Genomic DNA, 26,500 nt, shown 5'->3' on the forward strand with positions numbered 1-26,500 from the left:
AGTAGTGTGTGGCTCTTTTGTAATGTCTCAGTGAATAGGGTGTGCAAAAGACTTCGCTTTAGATATTCTCTCTCTCTCTCTCTCTCTCTCTCTCTCTCTCTCTCTCTCTCTCTCTCTCTCTCTCTCTCTCTCTCTCTCCACATTTGCCTAGATGCAACAAGAATATAGAGTAACATCTTTTTATTCTATACGTAAGTTCTTGCAGTGCAGATGAGTATGGAAAGCGTTTCCTAGAAATGAGATGCAAGGTATATTACGAGAATGCAGTTCCACTCAATAATATTCTGTCACCCAGCAGAAATGGGCGAGTTCCTGGTTTAGGCCAAATTATGGAATAGAATCCTTGACATTAATGAAGAGAGACACAGAGAGAATTTCACCTCCTTGAGAGTGGTAAAAGGTATTCAGTAGAGAGATGTAAGACTGAATCGCCCGCCGACTACTGATTATTTTATCCCTCTCGTCCCGAGAACGAAAAACTCTCCTCGGACTTGAGATGATGTCAGCTTTAAAGAAAGCAAGCTAATGCCTGGCTTGCTTGAGGAGGGACAGACCCTCATACGAGTAGTATCTATAAATAATGTTTGAATTAATGAAACTGAATCGTTTATGTGAACGTTTTTCACGTATCATAGGATGACAGGTAGGGCGTGGGGTGTGGAGTGAGATGATCCTTAAAAATTCAAGCCAATTTCCCTGATACTTTAGGGAGATCTCTCTCTCTCTCTCTCTCTCTCTCTCTCTCTCTCTCTCTCTCTCTCTCTCTCTCTCTCTCTCTCTCTCTCTCTCTCTCTCTCTCTCATATAACCTTCAAGAGGCAGGTGAGAGAGATGGCGATAGCAACTGGCTGGCTAGCGGTGGCAGTTATATTCTGTGGTTTACCTCCAACGAGCTGAAATTGACACGATTTTCACATGGTTTTCACTTTTTCCTTTACGTGAAGAACTTCGGCTTTATATATATGTGCTCGTTTTCTTGCGATCCGGCGTGAATGTATTCTTTATAGAAGAGAATTACAGGATAGTCTTATAAAGTTTTCGTATGCTATTGCGTTTTATTCTCTCGATACAAAGGTTTTTTCCATGACGATCTCATTGCTTCAAGTAAGTGTGTAGCGGAAAATTGAAAAAAAACACACTGGTATTTGTATGATGACGTGAATTCCACTTTTAAAACGTGTAACACGCAAAATTATAGTTAGGGTCCCAGTCAGTTGCAATTTAGTTAAAATGGACCACAATTTCTGAATTAAGCCTGTCCTAACCCCCCTTTTCGGACACGTCAAAATTTTCCACCAGCTGCACAGCTCCATGATAACTTTTTTTTTTCTTTTTTAATGTAGACCATAAATAAAAGTATTACGTTATTAAAGTCGCTCACCTTTCACGGGTAGTCATTACCAAATTGGCGTGTCTTGGTGAAAGGTCTGTGGTATTTAGAAAACGGTTTAGCAATATATCTATATTTTTTCCTCGCCTGGCGATTGCTAAGCCTTCGAAAGAAACTTGGAATTGCCAGACCGTTGGCGTTGTGTGGTATAGTTGTGGAATGAAATATTCAGATTTTTCCTAACTCAAAATTGTTAATAGGGATGCAACACTTTAAATATTCCATTGCATATTTAGATGCTGCTGCTCAAGTGCATTAAAACCCCCGAGACCTGGTGTCGCAGAATTTAGACGTGGAAAATCCCATTTCATAGTGCGGCGAAACCTACTTAGGTGACCATTAAGGGAAATTGAAAATTTCCCCCGTTTCTCTCTCTCTCTCTCTCTCTCTCTCTCTCTCTCTCTCTCTCTCTCTCTCTCTCTCTCTCTCTCTCTCTCTCTCTCTCGCTTCTCACGATCCCCTCTCCCAATGTATCTTAGTAATCTCCTTGTTATCCCCTTTTTGACGTCTTGTCGTAAAACTCGTCCTCGCTTCGTGGGGCGCTGTGGATCCATAGGTATTATGATAGTAGCGGATGGGAAGTAGCGAGGAAAATCCACCAGGTGCTATATTTCATAGTCTTCAGTATCTGTAAAAAGCTTGTCCATTACTCTGCTGATATTATATTCTTTTTATTTTGAGATGTATATACTCACCACCTTATTTATTTAAAAAGGAAGCACAGTGCAGAACTTTTAGGGAAAACAGATGATGTCTGTTAGGTTTTTCTGAATTGAAAATGCACAGATAAATATGGATTGAGCGTGAGGTTTGCGGTTGCAAGTAAGTATCGTATTGCAAGACACTTGCCGTTACATAATTCTGTAGATGGAGGTCTAGTGTTTTCATTTGTCTTCACTGCCCCATTCTGAAAAAATATCTTCTCTTCTGTTAGGAAATATGTGAATGTTTGAATACAGTCGTCTTTTAAAAGAATGACAACGTGACAGCAACAAGAAATTCTTTCCGGGCTCGTGCTAAATATTCAGAAAGAAAGACGAGGGAAGGATAGGAGGTGGGTCCAACCCCCAAGGGTAGTTCTAAAAATCCTGAGCGGGTATTTCATTAATACTACTCTTTTTTTTTTTATCTCACTTTGGTTTCTTAGAGACAGCTAGGGTTAGACTACTCAGTTCTTCGCATGGTATCCACCATGACAAGAAATGTTTCTGGCTTTTTCTGCCCGGGTCTAAGGTAGAAGTTGGGACATAGTACATTTTTTGTAAGGCTGATAGTTTTTGTAGTTTTTTTGCCGTATCTTTAGTCTGTATGCCAAATTACGGAAACGTATATTCAGAGCCTGCTTGTGTTACAACACAATTTTTTCTTTGTGATTTATATAAAAATACTCAGATTTACTACATGCGAAGTAACAAGTTTTCGACTCTTCAGGTAATTGGTAGCAATTCCTCTTGAGTTTTTCAATAAGGAGTTGACTCGAGTTGTCAGTTGAAGAATATCCTCAGACACTGGCGAAAGTTCTCCTCGGAAGGAAATTTTATGCAGCCGTAACATTCTCCTGCAGAACAGAACAGCTGGTTGGTGCCGGCGGTGGTGGTGGCGGCAGCAGCGGTGAGGTTTGGTCAGCTCGCAAAGGCGTTTGTGGCGGTCTTTTAAAAGGTTTCCGGCCGCTTCCGCTTTTATTTTTATATGAACACATTCTCTCGCCCCCAGCGCCATACTGTTGGCAGTGGCACAAGACTAATCGGATGGGAGATCTGGACTATTTCTGCCTTTCTCTCTCTCTCTCTCTCTCTCTCTCTCTCTCTCTCTCTCTCTCTCTCTCGGGTGTTTCGATGATCATAGTTGATGTGACGGCAGTGTATGTAAATCTGTCTATCATCGGTAAGATTCATATGAACTTGAAACTTTTATTTGTTTAGGAGAAATTCCACTATGATATATACAGTACACACACACACACACACACATATATATACACTATATATATTACAATGGAATTTGTGTATGTAAAAAAAAAAAAACAGAGCAAGGTAACCACGTAAACAGCGCCCTACACCCACACTAGTAACTATATTGATATCGTCTTGATAAATTATTCCTTCGCGAAATGACGCATCTGTCACCCAATTAAGAGAAGGAAAATCTTGGCATCTCAGTTTCTGTGGTGAGGGAAGAGACTGCAGCACAGACCAAGAGACCTGGCTGCCCAGTAGGTCCCCTTTATGGCCATAGCACGTAGCATTTCCCCCTTTTCCTTTTTCCCATATACATTCTCAATTACGGGAAGGGAGGGGGCTCACATCCCCCCCTCTCTTTTTTTCCTTCGTAAGTCACCCTTCCATCTGATTTTGTTTTTACACGTACTTTTAAAGCCTAGTTGTCGTGTAGGCAAGATTCAGTTGTCAGGTTGGGAAGTGAATTGCGAGGAGGTTGCTAAAATGTTCCCGTTATTGAAGTTAATCGCCAAATTGAGGTCATACTTGATTCTGGGCCCCTCACGTCATCTTTTATAATATCCTGTGTTCAGGTAGAGAGGAGGAGGACGAGGAGGAAAGATGATGATTCTGCCGCCCCGTAATTTTACCTACTAATTACCGGAAGGAGCTGCTTCCGGATATCATCTTTGCTGCTGCTCCTCCTCCTCCTCTTGTTGTTGTAAAGGATTGCTCCTCATATAAAGATTCGGGAATAATTTTATTGATAATACCTGTATATGAATGCCTTTATCCCAGTACTTTATCTATAGTGATTCCAGAATGTCTAAGCTTGAAGTCTCTCTCTCTCTCTCTCTCTCTCTCTCTCTCTCTCTCTCTCTGTGTGTGTGTGTGTGGAAAGGTCAAGTGACGATTATGTAATATGGTCGAGATGGAACTCTAGAATTCCAGACGTCGTTGTATGTGGATCTTTCCCCTTTAAAGTTACATTAACGTCAAGTTTTCCGCCGCCTGGCATCGGAGTTCCCCTCGAAGATCACTTGAGCTGCTTGTAGCTGCTGTATACAGATGAAGTGCCGTTGCGTGCTGCGATTTGTTCGGCTGAAGGAAATAGATTAGTACCGTTGGTTGTGGAGAGATTGAGGTGAACCAGTATGCTAGCTTTACATGTGAGGTAGAAGTTTTCTGAATATAGTTGGCAGTAGGCAGACGGCGTCTCACCGAATTCCAAATTTGTTTTCAAGTAGAATATTGATTTACTTTATAGTTTTGTATTTATTTCAGTAATGGGCTTAAATTTTTATGAGTATTTTTTTTTATCTGACAAGTAGAACTTAATTTCAAGTTATGTGATGAACATGGTACTTAAAACTCCTTAGTATTTTGTTCGCTTGACTCAGTTAGATGGCTCCATTGATTTATATATCCGTCAGATTATGATTCGATTCGTTTTTCAGAGATGGGGGAGGAAGGTTTAATTTCTTGCCTAATCACTTTAAATATTAAGCTCTTTGTACCACTAGAGCCGGACCAAAAACGATAGAATTAACATTAATTAGGAAATCAGATTGAAGGAAAAAGGAAGTTTTTAACTTATTTCAATTCGGTTGAGCGGCCAGAAGACGACCACGCCCCAAATTATCCTCAGCCAGTGTAACTGAATGGAAAGAGAATGGTGCAAGTTGCTGCTCATCATTTTGAAGCAAGACAGCCGCCTCCCATTCCTCCTCCTCCTCTTCCTCCTCATTTTTCTTCCGCCTCCTCCTCTTCGTCCTCCTTATTTTTCTTCCGCCTTCTCATGATTTTTGGAGATCCTCATGTGTGTAATTGTCGTTGTTGCTGTTGTTGCATCATGGCGAGAGGCCGGGAGACTTTGATCTCACCATCATCGGCTCTCTTGGCTGGGTCGCACCGTTACTTTATCCCTTGGTCAAACGGGTTCTCTCTCTCTCTCTCTCTCTCTCTCTCTCTCTCTCTCTCTCTCTCTCTCTCTCTCTCTCTCTCTCTCTCGTTTCTTAAAAGGCAGATCCATGCAACCAAGATACTTTTCCTCTTCCGCGCATCCGAATAACACTGTCAAAACATGCTTGAATTAAAGTGGAGAAAAAAGATCGAGATAGTGGGAGAGGTTCTTGACGCTGACTGACTACCTTGATTATAAAAGTTTTTTTTTTCTTGTACCATGATTAGCCAAAATGATGGAAGTTATAAGCAACGGCTGTGGTTCATATTTTACTCGTTGTTTCTTTTAATGCGGCACACAGTTGACAGGCAAGATATTATAAAATGTTGTGTGCATATAATAAATATATCATCAAATTGTAGTGCATATCTGATTACGGTTAACTTGACATGCAATTCGTTTGATTTTTGCTAGAAGCCAGTACGTTACTTGAGTTAGATTTCAACCGGAACGCTATTGTAAATTTATATTATATCTTGGCTTACTATTAGCACTTTCACCATTGTTGTTTTATGGGAAGATGTCCACTCTTAATTCCTTGTTTATTCAGCCAGACTTTCGTACCCATCTTTGTCACCGAATGCCATGTCTAATCCTTCCCCTCCTCTTCTTAACCCCCCCCCTCCCCTCTTCCTCCTCGTCTTTCCAGCTGAAGTAAACAATGGACATTCGGCGAACGTTAGATTTTCAACACTACAGAGGCCAGTAAGGAGGAAAAGGAAATAGATTGCATGCTTGTGGTTAAGTTTCAACTTGAGCTTCCTGAAGGTTGCCCCGGAGCTGTAAGATTACTATTTGCGAGAAAGGAGCGAGGTGGTCGACTTTTCAGTTTATAAAAAGCGAGACAGTTGTTCATCTTTCTCACGAGAGCTAATGAAAAGTGCGCTTTTCCCAACTTGTGTAATGAATTACAACTCCGTGATTCCATTCCTTAAGTGGCATTCACAGTTTTTGTGGCTAATAGAGTTAACTTTTTGCCTTCGTTGTTATTAAGCCAATAGTGTCTGTTGCTTAATATTAAAATAAAGTGTGTATCACGTGAATGTGACATGTAGATTTTGATTAATAATGGTGCTGAATTTTGGTTTTACATCCTACATCAAAATTATTATCATAGTTATTAATATTCTAAATTGGATCATAAAAATATGGGATATTTGAAAGGCGATTGAGCATTTGAGAATAATAGAAATTTATTTAGAATATATTTGTATAACATGTACTAGTTTTAGTATTTAATCACGGTGCTTCCAGGAAACGATGATGTCCAAGCATATTTCTGATATAATTATTATGACTTTGCTATTTCGTTCTTATCAGTGAACCAGTGTTTGCTTATGACATGGAATCGGTTATCTGTAGGTTTCGGCCATTATCTGCCACGTGCGGAGAGCAAATCGGTGAAGAAGTGTAGAAATGAATGGAGCTCTGAATGAAGGGAGGTGAGATGGTCTAAACCACTCCTTTTTGTAGCCTTGCGAGGAAGGTTGCTCTCTCTCTCTCTCTCTCTCTCTCTCTCTCTCTCTCTCTCTCTCTCTCTCTCTCTCTCTCTCCTCGAAAGGAATGTTGATGGGTTTTATCGGCAAGTACGTGGTGCTGCGATCGTACAGGTTTCTGAACTCGAGAGATGTAACCAATACAAATGTAATCAGTAGTGATATTTAGAATTTCTCTGTCAGTTTGAAGTTGTCTTGATATTGCCCAAATTATTCCTGTTCCTTAGTTTTGACACTGTATTTTAGACAGTTTCGAAGATGGAGCCTCAAAATTGTCTAAACAAAAATGGAGCCTCAAAATTGTCTAAACAAAAGAACCACGAAAGCTCTGAACCCGAATCTTGTGTAAGTGCAACGGGAAATAAACACATTATTCTCTGGTAGAGCTAAAACGCACGAATAATTTTTCGTCATTAAACTCCCAGTTGAGTTCTAGCACACCTGGTTCAGATTTTCTGCTAACCCGGTGATTTAATTGTTTGGTGCCCAAACTGCTGGACCGACTGTAACCTATCTTCAGAACTTATAAAATGCTGTTTCTTTTATTTAATTATAATTATTACTAAAATGTTCTCTTTTTATTTAATTAATACTACTACTACTACTACTACTTACTACTACTACTACTAGTAGTAGTAGTAGTAGTAACCTGAGGCGAAGACAATACTGTTGGATGTTTGTATAATACACTTTTCTGTTGCACTGTATGTTTTTCTCTCTCTCTCTCTCTGTCTCTCTCTGGAGGTCTGACCTGTGACCTTTCAAATTAAATACAACAGTTTGTTAGTTGTTTGGTAACATGCATAGGCGAGGCAGGTGTTTATAATTAAAACAGTGGCATACTGAATAATTTGGTATGTGTAGAATATTTTTTGGATATTTCGGTTAGTGGTATTTTTATTGTTATTATAGTAGTTTTTGTGAAGTGCGTTTCTGAAACTTGGTTTTATATGGAGTCTTATCCTGAAAATGTGGTTGAAGTGACATTTATTTTGCTTTCCTTAATGAGTTTGATATTGCTATCGTGTAATTTATTACTACTTAGAACGTAAACCAACCAGTACCCTCCCTGTGTTGGTATGGGAATGTAATAGTGATAGTTAACTATCGTATTAACTATCATTACACAGTTCTTTTAAGTTACTTCTGTTTGCTTTTATCATTCTATAGAAATATGATTCGTCATTTTGGAAGTACACCCTATCGCTTTTCCCGAACTAATACATTTTGAAAGTATTTTGGAAACTGGGTATTTGTTAGTGGTTATTGAGCGGAACGTTGAGTATGGACATATTTGCGAATGTGTTTTAGTTTACGTGAGAGAGAGAGAGAGAGAGAGAGAGAGAGAGAGAGAGAGAGAGAGAGAGAGAGAGAGAGAGAAATGGTTGCCCTTCTGTTGAGGGCCTGATTAAATGTTGAGTAATTTATTAGGTTTTCAACGAGCCATAACTCCTCTTCCTCTCCCTTCTCCTCTCTTCTATCCCTCTTCTTAGTTTTTCTGGACGTTCTGTGGATGAGAATTCAGACATCGCCTCTATCTTGTATTCCGAAGTCTCCCCCCCCCCTCCTTCCTCCCCCATCATTCTCAGCTGGTTAAACATTGTTGTCGTATTTTTGCCGCTTATATTTTCTCGTAATATTTTTCAGTTCTGTAGTAGACCACTGCCGGTGAATGGTCCACTTGGTCGAGTATTATCGCGAGGGCTGGTGGTAGTTTTGAGACAGATGTTCGTGTACAGGTGTTTTGGGTCGCCTCCGCTTGGTGTGCAGTGCACAGATAACAGCAGGCTGTGACATCATCCTCTTTATATGTTTGACTCCCCCCTTCCCTTTCCTTTCCTTCTTTTTCCTGGTGGTCTCCACGTGTTATTGCTGTTTGTACTTGTATCTTTTTATTAGCTTAGTTTATTTTGGAAGGCATCGTCTTTAAGGCATTATCTAGAGAAGTTATCAAGCGAAAACATCGTAATAAAGTATATAAAATTTCAGCTACTTGGGACAAACTTACACGTGGAACTGCTAGCCTCATCCCGGCGGCGTCGACCTTTTAAAGGCATTGCCTTATCTCTCTCTCTCTCTCTCTCTCTCTCTCTCTCTCTCTCTCTCTCTCTCTCTCTCTCTCTCTCTCTCTCTCTCGGGATTCGAGTGGTGTTGTTGATAATGCGGGTTGTGAAGCTTTTCAGCCAAGCGTTTGTCGAGATCTGAAGAGGGAAGAGGAGTCGGGCTGAAAGGAGTTCTTTTCAGAAAAATTCGTAGTATCTTGATGGAAGGATTTTGGGTACCTTTTTTTTTTTTTTAGGGGGAAGGTGTTCATCGGAACATGATAATTCGAAGACCCAAAAGTAGATCAGGTTCTTGTGTAATTTTTTAGTGATTCCATCTATAAAATTGAGGGAATGTAATACAGTACATCCGTATTTGGATTGAGTTGCAGTTGTTGGCCCCATGATTTTTGGGATATCTGTTTGAAATGTTTCTCTCTCTCTCTCTCTCTCTCTCTCTCTCTCTCTCTCTCTCTCTCTCTCTCTCTGGCTCTGGGTATGAGCATGAACTTTCTCTATGGCAGAATACCGAGTGTCGATTCTTAAATAGTTGAACCCTGCCGTGTTAAAGAAGAAGAAAATGGCCGAGTTTAACAGACTATTATCAGGTTGGTATGCGCATGACATCATATAGTGGTGGCGGGTCGTTTGGTCCCATGCCACCACCCGCTTTTTCTCCGTTTATCTCACTTTTCTTGCCCTGTGTCTTTCTTCTCCACAATCTTTTGTCTAGATGATATTGCAGGAATGTGCACTTTGATGTCATCTCCTCTGGTTTATGCGATGACCCGACGAAGCTGCTTTTTTGGGTCGCGTTTATGATTTATATGATAAAATGAGATAGTATTATGATGTTAATATATGAATCTTGAACTTATGTGTTGATAGTTGTATTTTGTTTGTAATTGCTGAATTATGCACGCAAGCATATTTTGCCTTTAAGGAAGGTTGCAGGCACAGTCTGTGGTTTCAGTGGTTTGGTTTAAAAGATTATTATTTACTCTTGATTATCCTGTAGCGTTGCGCATCGATGAATAAATGCAGGAAACCGAAGCAAGAAGATGGCTGATGGCTCGGATCGCAGTGTTGCCGTCTTATTTTCGTCTATCCGACAATACAGAGCGAATATCCAAACTCAAAAGATTCAGTGTACTTCGATGTCTGTGCGTGTTATCATAACACAAGAAGGTTCTTTTATATCGCCAGTTTCTTGTTGAGAGAAGATAAAGGCAACGCTTCCGGGAAGGCTGGGAGGTTAAACTAATGATACCTGGACACCCATGTGCATGCAGACTGGCATATCTCAAGATGAAGCATTTCATATTCACGGCTGTTTTACTCCTCGCAACTATTAGTGTAGAACGCCACCGAGAGCCGCTTTAACGGAATACTGACTCGTATGAAGATGTTTATCCAAACCGCTTTATAAGGAAGGTTCTGTAACGGCTCTTGTGCGTTCGTTTACCTGCATGGATATCTCTTTAGGCAAGGCGACCCGGGCGTTGGATGAGTGTGTGCTTGCTTGCTTGCTTGCTTTCTTGCACGTTCGCCGTATTCCATGAGGAGATTTTTCGTTGATCGATCATCCAAAGAAGTTGCCTCCTTGCTGGCTTCAGGGACCATCTGTGTTCATCACCGGAGTCCGTGCGTGACAGACTTCCTTTATTTTGATTGTTGGTTAGAGGGTCAGTAGCGGATCTGTTGAATTTTATATATATATATATATATATATATATATATATATATATATATATATATATTTTATATATACATATATATATATATTATATATATATATTATATATATATTATATATATATATATATATATATATATATATATATATATATATATATATATATATATATATATATATATATATATATATATATATATAGAGAGGACATGTAAGTACAATGTATAAATTTTTGTTTTGTAATCGAAAAATATAGCTTTGTGGTAATCCAGCAGTCGAATGCATTCGTGCGTATGGGCAGGTGTTACTCCAAGTGGTTTTTACCCCTGAGTTCAGCAACTAAAACCAGTTAGAAAACTTCAAAAAGGAATTTGTATTTTCCTGCACACCATATACCTTTTCTCCTCTAGTGGAAGTGAGGCCGAAGGGTAGAACCTTCCGGTATACGGCAGCTAACCTTGCGCCCTTTTCTTGACTCCACCTGGAACCCCTTAACTGCCAGGTCGACTGGTGGATGACAGGCCGAAAAGAAAGCGTGGATCAAGCAAATCCTAGGTCAGTGCCCCATTCATTACTTTATTAGGTTTGCAACAGCCATAACACCTCAGGCCTCCTTATCTCTTCTATCATCTTTCTTAGTTATGCTTCATCTTCACTTCCCTGACGTTGATTGTATTTCGAAGTCCTCCCTCCTCTCCCCTCGCTTCTCAGTCGATTTTCAATACTAGCAACTCTTGAAGTGGTGGTAGCGTGTCTTAGCTCGCAAGTGGACTGCCCGTGTTCGATTCCCGAACCAGACGAGGGCTGGACTAGTTGGCGCCATCTCCTAAAATCCAACTTGCCTTTGTTGACCTAACGAGTGAATTTACTGTACCTTCGTTCATATTCTCTTTCTTCCATCTTACTCTTTACCCTCTCCTAACAATTGATTCATAGTGCAACTGCGAGGTTTTCCTCCTGTTACACCTTTCAAACTTTTACTGTCAATTTCCGTTTCAGCGTTGAATGGCCTTAGATGCCCCAGTGCTTGGCATGTATGCCTAAAATCTATAAGTCAGTCTATAAATCAAACTTAACGAGTGAATCATAGTTCTAAGTCGACTGTTGTAGGTTGTATGTAGAGTGCTGAGAGAGAAAGATTGAGAAAATACTAGCCCCGAGTGTTAATTGTTGCGTCAAAAATGTATACCATCAATACGGGAGGGCCTTGGTGAGGTAATCCTCACTCCTGAGGTGACACCATTTATAAAATATTCATACAATCGTACAGTCTCTCTCTCTCTCTCTCTCTCTCTCTCTCTCTCTCTCTCTCTCTCTCTCTCTCTCTCTCTCTCACGAAGTGTAGGAGAGAGAGAGAGAGAGAGAGAGCGACGAGGTTGTCGTCATGCCTGAACTCGAGCGGTCGAAGGTTCAGAAAGGGAAGTAGGAACCCGTGGTGGTGTCTTACTCCATCCCTTTGTGGGCATAGTAAGTGAAAGGTGGAAGGCACATTGCCCCTTTGGCAACTTTAACCTGCTGCATCCGAGGAGGATGGGCCATTACTTCCTAGGGTTACTTGCCACCTGACCACAAGGTCACATACTTTTAACCTCGTTGGCCGGGTCTCGTTTCACTCAAGGATTACTTCGTCTTGGAAGTGTCGATGATATATCATTCTGACTCGTCGCAGAGCTCGGCTCGTGGAAGTTTGTCGCTTGTTTTCGAAAAGATTCTCTCTCTCTCTCTCTCTCTCTCTCTCTCTCTCTCTCTCTCTCTCTCTCTCTCTCTCTCTCTCTCTCTCTCTCTTAGGGGGCAATTTGGTTATGAAATTAAACCAAATTACTCAACGAAGGGGTTAATACTACGAGCATTAAAGAAAAGAAGTGTATATACTGGTATTTTGAGTATGCACATGCACCTAGTAATGCACCTAATACAGTAAATGCTCTCACACACAGCCTCTCATTGCTTCCAAGAATTCACGAGTATTCTGAGAACCTACTCCAGCCTTCACAGAGAGTTTATCGACTCGAGTTGAAAGGCTAGCGAGGGGTTGTTCCGGTAAGGAGAGAGGATTGTTGTTGGTGGATGGATGGAGAGTCCTCGTGGAAGATGACCTGTGTATGTGTGTGTGTGTGAGTTTGTGTCTGCGGCTGTGTCTGTCTATGTGTGGGCGGGGCCTTCCCAGTCTCTACAACATGTGGTGGTGGTCCAGTGGTCTAGTGGTGGACTAGCTATCGGCTGGACGCCAAGCCCGCGTGGACGATGCTTCACTTTTGTTAGTTTAGGACGGAAATTTGTGGAAGAATGTTGCAAAATGAAAGTCTGGGGCTAGATTGATGGAAACAGATCCAAAGGTGACTTTTGTCGACTAGCATGAACGAGTTGAAGAGGACTGAGTTCTGTCAATCTGCCATGGTAGGTTCGGTGTACCCGCCGCCGCAGGAAGAGTCAGTGGCGGGCTGGACGTTCCAGGGGAGTTGTGGGAGGGGAGGACCGGTTTCCATGGCGACGGCTAGGGAAGCCTACTTAGGTGTATGATGCATAACCTGTGGAATGCAGCACAAGTTTTTTTTTTGTTGCCTTTTTTTTTTATTAACAGACGTTCAAACGGTCAAAAGCGATTAAAATCTTAAGAGGAAATGTTTGAGAAAAATTGGAGGTTGTCTGGAATTCCTTTGATTTAGTTGCTTACCGCATTCTGGTGTTCAGGTATCACCTGGACTGAAAGAGAAAATGTGATTTTTGTCTTGACTTTCCGTAGATGGTTATTCGAGGCCATCCTGTTGAAATGCAATATCGTAAATAAATGAAGCTTTCTTTCCTAAGGCTGTGTGATTGATGCTTGCAATAAGGGGCTGTACCATTCACATAAAATAACCTAAACGGTACTGAACAACAATCATCTTTTGTTATACAGCTGCAGTTTGAAAACTTGTAGATGAATGACACTTTGCGGAAATTAGATTAAGTTTAGAAGTTCATTAAGATACAACATTCATTCCAAGTATATCAATTTAGGAACTTATTCAGACAATAGCCAAGGCCGTTGTTTATCTAAAGTAATAAAGAAATTTAGCAGGTATTTATTCAAAAGAACCGTTCAGGCTAATGAGGCTCTCGTTTGTTGTAATGTGGTCAGTAGTTTTCGTGGACATGGCACTTTCGCGACTACATGTCTGGAGTCTTCTTCTTCATGGAATTATTAATTGAATTTTGTTATTTAGTGTTTCTTACTTTTAAGATTGGAAAGTAAATTTCATCTTCTGGATCTACAAGTAAATTGTTCTTTTTAGTTTCAAATCCGCCGGAATGGAAAAGTGGAATATATTCACAGTTTTGTTCTTATGTTGAAATGGGTATATGGTCATTTTGATAGCCAGCTAGAATTCTTTATGATCGAGTAAAAGCCTGAGCTAATATTTACTACATCCATCCATATTGTTACCAAATTGTTAACAGAGTTTGTTTTATAGTAACCGACGAAGTTGTAACACTTTTGTGTGCCGCCAAAGTATTCTTGATAAATAGCTATTCCAAAAATAGCTGCCCATACATTTTTTATAAACATCACATATTGGGCGGTTGTATTTAATATACTTTACTATCTGTAAAATGGTGATGTTACTCAAATAATTGTTCTTTGTTGAACGTTGGAAATGCTCTGTGTAACTTTACACAGCGGGATTTGTTTTAGTCCGTCGGAATCATTTCATTTTGTGAGGTTGTAATTCAACACTGCCCTCCCTAGAAGAATCGTCGATAGCTGTCGGCTTCACTGCGATAAATCAGCAGAGAGAGAGAGAGAGAGAGAGAGAGAGAGAGAGAGAGGACGTATTTAGAATACAGGAAATTTTCCTTCTCTGTAAAATGGTGTTACTGAAGTGCCTTCTTTACATCTTATACGTGTTTGATTCGGGATGGCTTATGAATGTTAGCAAGTTCGGGAAACAAGTGTTTGATATATATTTGGGAAATTTAAATTTGTTGATTGCAGTGACTCGTTCTTTGATAAGAGCATTGCCGTTTTTGATGGACCATTGTGTTAAGATTTAAAATAATGCACGATTTATTCGTACATTTAGTCTGTACTCGATATGAAAACACTACTGGCGTCTCATCTTGACGTAACGTCTTCATGACTGTGTACAAGAATAATGGTGAAGCGTTGTGTTATCTTGTTTTGCTTTTGTGGTTATGAAGATTGGCCATTTAAACACTTTCCCACTTCTTGCAAATGAAAGACTTATTTACAGTTTGAACTTACTGAAATTGAGAGAGAGAGAGAGAGAGAGAGAGAGAGAGAGAGAGAGAGAGAGAGAGAGAGGGTTGGATGAACCAGGGTAGACGAGTTAAATGGCCCGAGGACTAGGGTGACGTCATTCTCCCTTTGCATCCATTCGTCCCGTCCTCGGATCTCCCCACCCAACCCGAGCGCCCACGCTTTATCCCTAGATAGGCACCACCCTTTCCTCCTCCTCCTCCTCCTCCTCCTCCTCCTCCTCCTCACATCTACTCGCTTCAAGTTTCTGCTGATCCGAAGATATGCAAAAATGTTTTCGTTGCGGGAACACGGCAACGAACGTGCCAAACTAAACCGTCACTGATTTGCGGAGGTAATTTTGCATGGGCGTTCGCTGTAACGAGGTAGCAGGCATGCCGTTGCGATGAGGATTTGTGTTGGGTGGACCGAGTCTGTCCCGAAAGAAAAAAAAAGTTGTTGGCTTCACAATAGCTGAAATATATATTATGTATAATGCGTGTGGTTGTACATTTGTTTGGCAGTTTTTTATTTTCTTGTTTTTTCTCATCCCTTGACCTTTTGGCTGATGTTGGGGACTGATGTAAACATTATGTAAATTTGAATTGAGTGGACGGTGTCATGGTATCCGCATCTGAAAAAGGAACTAGCACAAACTAAGAAAAGGATCTCTCTCTCTCTCTCTCTCTCTCTCTCTCTCTCTCTCTCTCTCTCTCTCTCTCTCTCTCTCTCTCGTTTACGTGAGGTAAAAGTATTTGTTTCTCCTGTATATTTGGAACTGATATCGCAGCCTTGGCTTGTTGCCCCGGCATAATTTATGGTCTTGTATAGTCCTTGAATTATAAGGAAGGAGTGGGAAGGGAATAGGGAAGCCTTGTACCTTTATTTTGAAAGAGAAAATGGTTGCAGATGGAGAGATTTAAAGCATGCTTGAAATGTTCCTGTGTAATGAAATACAGTTTGTCATTGTGTAATTATTATTATTATTATTATTATTATTATTATTATTATTATTATTATTATTATTATTATTATTATTATTTCATCTTTTTGCGTTAATCGGAACTTTCTGTGCTGTTCCTACAGTAGCTTAGACATTTCTAGAAATAAAAATGAGTGAAATAAAATGTTTTTATGAAGGGCTTCAATTTATTTCTAGTTTGGTAGTTTTGTAATTGTGATGTACATATTTTACTTAGTGTTCTTGAGTAAACTTAAGAAATTCATCCCATTAAAAAATTTTTATACAGGACTTTTGTTTGGTAACTTTACGATTATAAATATTGTCCTTATTGCAAGACCATAATTGTGTTAAGATCTTGTGTTAGTTTGAACATACTTCCTTGTATTCACACTGCTGTTTAAGATATCTCAGGATTTCCTTCCTTGAAAATATTCAATTCGAGAGTATACGTTACACCCAATTGTTACGTAAGTTAGCTTTGCCCTCCTTATAGGTTGTGGCGCCATTATGATTGTAACACCCTCCTAAGATTTTCTTTCCTTTTGTTTCAGGTAACTGATTTGTTCTAACTAGCGTGGCTGACTCAAGTAGTGAAGGTATAGTTGTGTCATTATTATTATTATTATTATTATTATTATTATTATTATTATTATTATTATTATTATTATTATTATTATTATTATTATTATTATTATTATTTGAATATCTCGGAAGAACACCCCCTCTCAAACAGACTTCATATAAATAGCATGGCCGTCTGGATGCCATGGAGTTTGTATTGTAGTTTCTCGACCTCTCGAATGAGTTTCTTTGTATTAGCAGGTAAATCATCTAGCAGCTGTCCGAAGTTCATTTATTCCTTGACGTTTCTTGTTTTTCAAAAGGCAAATGAAGCCACGGGTACAATTGTGCCATATTTACAGACTCGGTGGCATCCAGGCGGCCATTCGGTTCAGTGAAGTTTTATTATTATTATTATTATTATTATTATTATTATTATTATTATTATTATTATTATTATTATTATTATTATTGAAAGTGATTGCTTCATCAGCTGCATTCAGATCATATAACTTTACCTCTCTAATAATTGCTTTTTCAGGCTTACTGCATTCTGCCAGTAACTCGCCGATTTTTGTCATTTTTTTGGAGAGGGAAACAGTTGCAAACCTGAATTAAATAGGTTGTCCTAAGTGGTCGATTCATATGATTTGGAGGAATTGGGATCGATTTATTTCCTAATAATGCATCCCAGTCAGTCGACCTAGTTTGCCTTGTTGAGGTTGAAAGTCGATAAGGACTGCATGATGATATGCACGATGTACAGATGACATTATTTGCAGTGTCACATATTTTATATTTTGATCAGAGAACGCTGCAGATTGTTTGGAGGTGCTGTTTAAGAGATTATTTTGTGTGTGTGTGTGTGTGAGAGAGAGAGAGAGAGAGAGAGAGAGAGAGAGAGAGAGATTGATTCATATAAAATTGAGAGGCAAGGGAAGGAGGGAGGTAGGAATAGAGAGAGAGGGGGGGGGATCTTATAATTGTTAGAATAAACGTGAGTGTAATATACATACATATATAATTATAATTATAATTGAAGCTCATGACGAAATAAAGAGACATTTGGGTCACTGCGTGGAAGCTACGAGATACGCGTACACACGATGTCGAATACACTGGGATTTGGATTTGAATTTGTGAAGAGGGTGTTGGTTTCGTGTTTTACGAGTGCCAGGTCGGGTTTCGCGGGAGATAAGTGGCCCTTTATAAGTGTCGCGTAGGGACGTTCCTTGTCAGATTAAAGCCTGGCGTTTATACCTCTCTGCATTAATGATGTTACTTACAGGAGTTTTGCGAAAGGTATGGTCGTAAGAGGGTATTGCTCTTGTTCTTCCTTTAGTGGGATTTGTCTTATTCACTTGTTGTTTTCACTTGAAATAAAATAATCGGGTAATAATTATTTTGAGGATTGCACTAGTTTTTCTTCATTATTTGTTTTGAAAAGACAGGAGTTGGATGAAATTTATTTTTCGAAATTTTTGCAGCCATGTGTTGAATATAAAAAGCTCCTTTTAATGGCATTTGTTGAATATGGAGACTTTTTGACAAGATGTACAAATCAGTTTGGCATTCCTGCAAAGTATTTAAAGCTGAATAAAATTGCCCATGAACAAAGTAGGTGCAAAGTTAATGTTGACGGAGTCTTGTCACGTTTATTTTCTATGAATGTAGGGTGCTACAAAAGTGTTTCATTTCATCTTTGCTGTTTACCGTTCTTATAGATTTAAGGAAAAAAGTGGTCAGGGATGGATATTTGCTGTTTGCCCTTGTCATAGATAAATAAGAAAATAGAGTTCCGAAGTGGGAAAAATGGAACAACAGAAGTGCTGAGAAAGTATGAACAGTGATGAAATAAGATGAGATGTAGTAAGAAATGAGGTTCAAACTTTAGGAACAATGTTCTCTTGAGTTTGAATTTAGCGAAAGACTACAAAAGGCATAAGCTTCGGAAATCAAATAGACTGAAATTGCATAACAATTTAAGGTTATGCATAAGTCTCGTACGATCTGCATTGTTATGCAGACATAAGTCTAGGTATAATTTTGAAGCTATATAAAAAAGATTATGTTGATTTCAGAATAAAGCCCAAAGAAGAATATTAGGAGTAAGACGGCAGGATGTAATGAGAAATGATGTCAGAAAGGAATTTACTGATTTCCATGAGTAAACGAAATACTATAGAAAGGGAAATGAAGGACGGTTGGACATGTATGACTTCTTTTCACGATAAAAGTTGATTTAGAGAGTTCTTTCTAAATCGTTTTTGCTTGGAAGTTAATGATTTTGATAAAGTATCCTGTTATACCCTTTGAAATGGTTGAATTCAGCCCCATTTATCCCGTTTATAGTATCATTGTTAAGAAGATCAACGAGAGAAATCGACGAACTTTTTTTTTTCTTTCATTTAAACTCCGTATCTGTAGACTTCCTGTGCAGTCTACTGGTATAATACTGGCTATTTTCCTGAAATTACTACCTGATGGTCCCTTTCGAGTAAATGACGGTACCATATCCTTTTCCCTTATTAGAGAATGAACGAAGAAAAACTCAGGCTGTTAAACGATCCCGGATTAGAACATAAAAAGGATCCGCATCGGGCGACATTCTTGTGTACTAAAAGAATTGACTAACGGAATGCATGCTATGTGCGGGTACTAAGCATTATGGGACAGTTTTTCGTGCCCCTACGCATTCTCTCTCTCTCTCTCTCTCTCTCTCTCTCTCTCTCTCTCTCTCTCTCTCTCTCTCTCTCTCTCTCTCATATCCATTGCACCTCTGTTTGTGCTCTCGAATAGCATCGTCGTTTTCGAGGAGGGCCGTTGGGTCCTGTCTCGCCCTCCTGTCGCCGAATTTGAGTCTTACTCCGGTCCTCCCATAAGTGGGATTAGGTAGGTAGGGATCCACATGAAAAGGTTCTCCTTGCTGACATGAGTTTTGGGTGGTTTTGAGGTCCCTTTTAAGGAAAATGTTATTCAAGTATAGACTGGGTGCTTCTCCTGTTATGGGAGCTGTTTCTGCTTTTATGTTCCCGTAGGAATCTCCTGATTTTTTTCTATCCTGCCTTAGGTGGTGATGGTGATATAGCCCTTTTATTTTTTTATTAAGAGGAGTCTGTTATTGACTATTTCATTTTCAGGGATTTATACAAATATTTGCTTATCGTAGTTACTTATGTTTTCAATTTTTGTTCAGTCAGATTACTGGTATTACTATTTCTGACAGACTAATATCGCATTGTGTGTTTGTGAAGTCTCTTATTTTTCCTTACTTCAAACAATGTCAGGGAAACTTCAGTGTATCCTTTAAGTTCGCTTAAGTATCATAAAAAATATTACCGTGAATATTGAGGTTTGAATATTGTATTCCTAAATTCTGATTACAGCGAATGTTTTCAACTGTCACAGTCTAATTAAAACGCGTCCCGGGACAGACATCGGACCCACCCAGCCGCGATAACTTAATTGGTTTTCCCTTGCGTGTACTCCATTATTCGTAATGCGACACTGCCTTCATCCTTTCGAGTGTGTCCGTGTTCTTTATCCAACTGGACAGACATCCCCCACTTGAAAGTCATAATAAAGTAGTGTCACACGAACGATTTTCTTTCCCATATGTTAGAGGCAACAAATGCATTGTTTGTCACACAAGCTGATTTATTTGATACCGTAAACAGTCTTTTTGGTTCATTTAGAGGGCAATCGTACATACCAACAATATTTTCAATGCTATTTTATTTATTTGTAAATGTACATGAATTCGGGAGTTATGCGTAAACCCCAGTTCAGTGTTTTTTGTGGCTTTTGCTATAACATGATGGCCTGCACGCCATGAGACATAATGTAGTTTGAAATAGGTTATATTTTCTGTTAAATCTTCTCTCCGAAAGTTTTAAATAATATAGCTTTACTAACACAGTTAGCCATGCAGTTACGTAGTTTTAATTTTTATTGCATTTTCCTCCATTTATTCCTGTGCAATGTGATGAAGATGCGTGAGTCCTTTTTGTCACCAATATTGACTACTACGTGTAAACTCCCATCAAGATGCAAAAAATGTTTCTCTCTCTCTCTCTCTCTCTCTCTCTCTCTCTCTCTCTCTCTCTCTCTCTCTCTCTCTCTCTCTCTCTCTCTATCAGATCTATTTCAGTAGTATCGAAAGGCATGTGTAGTGTTCTAGGAATACGTACGTAACCTTGCGGGAACGCCCTTTTGAAAACAAGCAGACCTCAGTAACCTTCAAATGGGTTCAATTTTTCAACTAATCATGTCGGGGCTCCATGCTCCTGGTGTGTCTGAGATTGGCCAAATACCACATTCTCTCCATATCGCGAGTCTAATTTATCTACGTATGTGGCATTTCAGCCTTCCCTCCGGTGTCAAAGCAGCACCTGTTCGAGAGCGTCTGACGAACACCTGATGGTTATGACCACGCCCTTAGATTAGCGTTAATCCGACTGTGCCTTCTTCAACACACCTCTCATTTATACCCCTCCCTATGGTGGCGGAGGTCGTCATATGGAAAGGAATGCTCGGTTCTGTCTGTCTGTCGTGTCGTGTGATGCAAGTCACAGGTATGCCATTTATATCATGAATCGGGGATGCGCCAACAAATTGGAAGCCTATCAACAACAGTTTTTATTTAGTATTTTTTTTCCTATCAGCCCCACATCCGATTGTGCATGTCATGTTTTCATGAGCCAGTTGCGTAATGTTGTTGTCCGGACCTACTTTTTATTTGTCCTTTTTTGGTATTGTCTAATGACGTTCCTGGAGGAAAAAATTATTTTTTTTTTACGCGATGAGCAAGCTAAGATGATTACGCTGTTTTGTTTTTGCACACGTAGATGTTTCTTTGTAATTTTTATATGCAATTATCGTCCAGTTATTGCTCTGATTTGAGAAATGGCATTGTCAATTAAAGCATTGATTATTGTCAAAGGGTAAAGTGTTAGGTTCATTCGGTATTGTCTTACATGAGAAGTATAGACGATTAAGTCAGTCGCTGTGACCTTTCATTCATTTTTTAAATAATGTTTTTCTTTTATTTTCTCTTGAAATATTCATTTATGGTTATGAATAAAACCACAAGAGAGGCTGAAGGGCAAAATGTTTTATTTGGTAAAACTTGACGTTGATGGTTTGATGGTTTATGCTGAGAAAATTCGTTGTAGTTTACGTGTGATGATCATTATTTATCAATTATGATTTATCAAATTATTTTACTAGAAGGACTTTGTTTTCGGTTTGCATGTTATTTACTTTAGAATTCACAATTATTTAGGACATGAAAGTAATAATGTAATGTAGACATTTTGGCAGTCTTAAGCGACAAAGATTGTATGTTTTTTTTCCATTAGTCATCGATTAGTTTGTCATTAGATATATAATGGCAAGTCATCCAGGACTAAACTTCAAGTGTTTTTATTCAGTTCTGTTTTATCAGTTGATGAGTAATGATAAAAAGGTTCCGGATATATTCGTCGTATATAAACTTTATTATAAGTTATGAAAAATTTATATGATTTATTTTTTTGTGGAAATAGTGTAATTTGATTTTGAGCTCTTCTGAGCCTTGATGCAACACAAACTTTAGATTGGAACATTTATGATGCTAATTAAGGCTCTGAATTTCCTAAGCATTTCGTAAATAGGAACGGATACCTTTATTTTGTCGTTTAATGATAAAGAAGACCAGTTTCGCTTTAAACTTTTTTATGGGATTTCTTTTGTAAATATCCACGTCTCATTTTTTTTCTTGATGATTTTCGTGACAGTAAAGATTTTTTTTTTTTATTAGAATCGAAAGTCAGTATTACCTTGGTCTTAAAGTAAAGGTCAATGATAAACCTCTTAGGAACAAAGACCCCAACGCTTGAAGTAAATTTCTCTCTCAAGGTAGAGACATACGTTACGTAGCATTTTTGCTGTCAGAAGATATGTATTTTTTAGGTGTACGGAAAGCATATTAAGTTAAGCGTGGAGTAGGTATTCCATGTTGTTCAGCTTTGAGAACTGTCAGCTATATGCGTACGTCGAGGTCATTCAGTGATAGGAGTGTCACTTGGGTTTATTAATAGTTATTTACATTTTGAAGGGTGTGTGCTGCGAACACTTAGTACTAATGGTATACATTAGAATTTGAAGTAATTAGCCATGTCATAATTTAAAGGTAATATCAGAGACATACACTGCAAAGAAATTACATTTCAAAATGTTTCATAATTTTCATCCATTGTTTTTTAGTCGGCTCTGGTTTTCTTTTTTTGAATAGGTAAGATGATTTGAAGACCGTTTTACCTGGAAAAATTGAATTAAATATATTTGCTTCTACGTGTTCTTTGTTCACTTATTAGAAACAAACCCGAATGTTGTAATGAGGGCTTGTAGTGTTTATTTCGATACCGTTCACTTGATGTTATCTATCGGAATATGCTTTCATCAGTATCTATGACACACGCAACGATCTAGGCTTATCATCCTTATCGTGTGTCACACGATTGGTGTGGTGTCAGAGTTGTATCAGGACGATCGTTTGCGGGTACCCAAGAATCATTCATTGTAGCAGATAAGGCAGATGCATTCGTCTCCACTTATCGATTGTGAGTCATCGAATTCATTAAGAATGGGAGTCATTTTGACCAGTGTTAGATTATTATAGGTCTTTTGTCCTTTGTCTCGCTTTGTATTATAGCCTTGGTTTCTGGCGTGCTTGTGTCACTGTCCTGTCGGTCATTACTCGCTTAGTCCATCGCTATTGTTTTTGTTTGTTTGTTTTTTTTTCTTTGGACGCGGTGCATTTGTTCTAGGCCATAAAACTTTCGAAGTGTTAAGTGCTTCTACATCCGGAGTAAACTCCTTGTGTTTGCTTTGCCTCGTTGGCGAATAAATTGTGAGCAGTATTTTTATTGAAGCTTATAACGACGTGGTGTTCGTTATTTAAGAGATTTTAAAGAAGGGGTGGAAAACTGGTTTTACCTCTTTTCGTACACTAAACAGATTTTGTCGGTTAAATTGCTGACATTTGTTTAGCACTTGTGAGCTTTACCTACGTTGAGTGAAGGTGTTTTGATCAAGGCCTGGATTTGTAACTCCTGTAATTTTTTTGTTCATAAGCAGCTTTATTGTCAAGGTTCATAATTTCTCTGGAATGTTGTAAACACAAGAGACATGATCAGTAAAAGATATGAGACATAAGACTATTGTCTCGTAATGAATAGTCCCCGCTTATTCTATTGCCTCCCTCCCAAACATTTTGCTGGCGGAAGGACTTGACTTTTGTTTCATCTCTCTCTCTCTCTCTCTCTCTCTCTCTCTCTCTCTCTCTCTCTCTCTCTCTCTCTCTCTCAGCGTTTAAGGGAGTAGGCCTTCATTTTATTCTTACATGTTTTTCTTGTCTCCACACTGTGTATGATTGTATGATTGCTTGATTGATGCTGAAGGTCTTGAGACGCACATTTCGACAGAGTATGCCTTTACCATTGTCTTCATATAGTGCGGGAAATCGTTCATGCAAGAAGTCTAAAGGCATTTGTTTCTAACACACACACACACACTTAATCACGTTCATGATATTGCTTGTATATAATCGGTATCAAAAACGCTCGAACTCTTTGAAGACAACGGACCTCTGTAGCGTTAACCTAAGTTGAGGTTTTTGCGTTTATGTCCAGGGTTCGTAAGAGGGGACATCCATTGGTTTTTACCCGTTGTGATTAAAACGGGAAATATTTATGAAAGTTTAAAGTCTATATACCAAGTTTTTGTACCAGCGTATCACAAAAGGTAACGATAACTTTGGCTGATTGTATTCGTGGTAATGGTAGTCAGGGTTTGTCTTCTGAACGGCTCTTCTCACAGAGCAAAGCACTAAATGTTTATGTTGAACTGAAAGCGTTGTAATCTTTCTATCTGCGAGAGATGACTGGAGACTTGAGACGTGCCTTGCTCTTATCTTGTCTCTCTTACCTTGCATTGTCTTCTCTAGCTGCCTTTCTCGTCTTCCTTGCCAACCACCGGCTGCTCTTTATATGATCGCCTCCAGATCTCGAAAATTCTGACATTTCAATATGAAACGGTTAAATTCTTAACAATAAGGGTCTGTATGACATTAACAACTACATTTCTAGAACATTACTGTAAATGAAAGATTTAATATTCTCTAAATAAAGAATCAGTGTTAGGGGAAAGTACAAACACACACACATACACACAAAATAATCCATCTTTTAATTTAGACTTTGACAGTTAGTTTTTGCAGAAACCTCGAGCCTTTTACAGGCAATTCGGTACCATCTTGTGCCTCGGGTGAAACCATCGTGAGAGTTGTCTGTGTTCGCTCATTTTTATATGTATGACTGTATTTACGGTCAAAGTATCTTCATACATAGATCGTTCTTATATGCTGGATAGAGATGTCCTTTTCCACGCCCTAACATTTCAATCGTGCTCTTGCACTACATAAAAAGCTTAGTTTCTCTTCGTTAAAACAAAGTTAAAAGCCATTTTCTAGCCCAACTCGTCATATTTGTTTAAAGAGTTTTAGGCGAGTTTCTTTTCTTTACCAGGGGCAATTTTTTTTTTATACCTCCAAGTTTATTCTCCCAAATCCAGTTATAAGCTTTTAAGATCCCGTCTGTGTTGTCTCAAGAGACTTTGTGGCTCCTGCTGAGAGTTATAAAAGTTCTTTCCCGGTCTTACGGTTTATGCTTCAAAATGGTTGAAGTGTACGTTTTTTTGTTTTCTATTTCATTACGATTGAGTCATATAAGAATATGTTCTATATTTCAGTAAAGTCGTGATTGTTAATGTTTACCTTATTTTTTTAACTACCAAATTTGTTAGAAGACAATGTCGTAAACCGTACGTTTGTGGTGGACGTATTAGGTCAGATGCTGAGGAAGCCGAAACAATTGGAGAACCCGCCTATCCCCCTTATCGTGTCGCCATAACCCCCTCCCCCTTCTCTTTCTCTTGCTGAAGCGACAACTAAGGTGTGGACCATAAGTGTTAAATTCATTTAAGAGAAGAGGAGGCTATGTAGTTGGCCCCTTGACATATTCCTCGCACAGTTTTCAGGTTGTGGTTGTCACTGTGTTTTGCCACGGTGAATGTTTTGGCTTTTGGTGATAGTGTTTATCGAGGACTCTGTGCATTCCGTTATTGTGTTCTTAGTGATTGTGTCAATGTTTTTGTGGCATTAGTGGTTATTTTTATTTTATTCTTTTTATTTTTTTTTACATTACTCTTTGGTGTCAGCATGTCGACTTTGAATGCCTCCTTATGTGACTTCTAGTTGGCTTGTGATAAGCGTTTCACTAGTTCCAATTCGGTAATGATATTGAAAATAGTGAATGAAATGGGGACTGGAAGCTACCACGGTTGCTGTTGACATAAAGCTTTCGTTCAAAATTTAACATATATATATATATTGCTCATGTGCATAGCCAAAATTTTCCACAAAATGGCATCCTGACTACACGCAGTGTGCTACAATCGACTGCCACAAATTTTTGTAAGAAAACATATTTGTGGCTTATTTTTCAGAAATTGAGGTATACGTCTTTTCTTTGTTGTGGTTAGTGTTGTGTGTTTCCCTAACGGTCCTGTTCTTCGAAGGGTCAGAAATCTGTTTGGACTAACACGTGTCATTGCTTTAGTTCTGAGGCACTACTGTATCTGCATGAGAACCTAGAAATATTTACTGGAGGGCTTGAGAGACTAATGTTTCTTTTACACAACTGCGCATTTGGAGTTCATATACGGAGTTGTGGTAAAAAGGATTTATGATCCGTGTTGCCTATCGAACTGCAAGTTACACACACACACCCTATATATATACAGTATATATGTATGTGTATGGATATACAAATACATATATTTATTGGAGTTTGTTTTTTAGTTTGTATCAGCAAACATATATTTTTTTCAGCTACTACAGAGTAAAATCCTCAAGTAATTGGAAATCAGTTATACATAGAAATCAAATCGGGAAATTAGTTATACATAGAAATCAAATCAGTTATACATAGAAATGAAGTATACTCACTACAAGGACTTTTGATTGTAATAAAAAATGTTGAGGGATGTGCCAACAAATACCCCTCATAGCATTCTTCCCTGATGGCGGAGTGGAATGGGGAACACTTCATTTGAAAACTGAAATGCATTAGGGTTAGTCTGAGTCGCCTTGGCCAGACACATTTTTTTTAT

The 26,500-nt window shown here is 38.8% G+C and overlaps 1 protein-coding gene across 50 annotated transcripts in view; it reads left to right on the forward strand.

Annotated features, from left to right (window-relative positions):
• Nucleotides 1-26,500, forward strand: part of hts (adducin 1-like protein hts) — a 186,229-nt gene that overhangs the window by 57,468 nt on the left and 102,261 nt on the right. For 8 of the 50 annotated variants that reach the window (XM_067083876.1, XM_067083871.1, XM_067083865.1 and 5 more), the window contains one exon: nt 16,279-16,323. The exons of 38 other annotated variants lie outside the window; for them this stretch is intronic. The gene's annotated coding sequence lies outside the window, so the exon portion shown is untranslated. Of the gene's footprint in view, nt 1-16,277; nt 16,324-25,332; nt 25,395-26,500 lie in introns of those variants that run through there. 4 more of the 50 variants (XM_067083879.1, XM_067083868.1, XM_067083867.1 and 1 more) reach the window with 4 other exon arrangements.

Source organism: Macrobrachium rosenbergii, chromosome 41 (genome assembly GCF_040412425.1).
Source record: "Macrobrachium rosenbergii isolate ZJJX-2024 chromosome 41, ASM4041242v1, whole genome shotgun sequence".
Lineage (NCBI taxonomy): Eukaryota > Metazoa > Arthropoda > Malacostraca > Decapoda > Palaemonidae > Macrobrachium > Macrobrachium rosenbergii.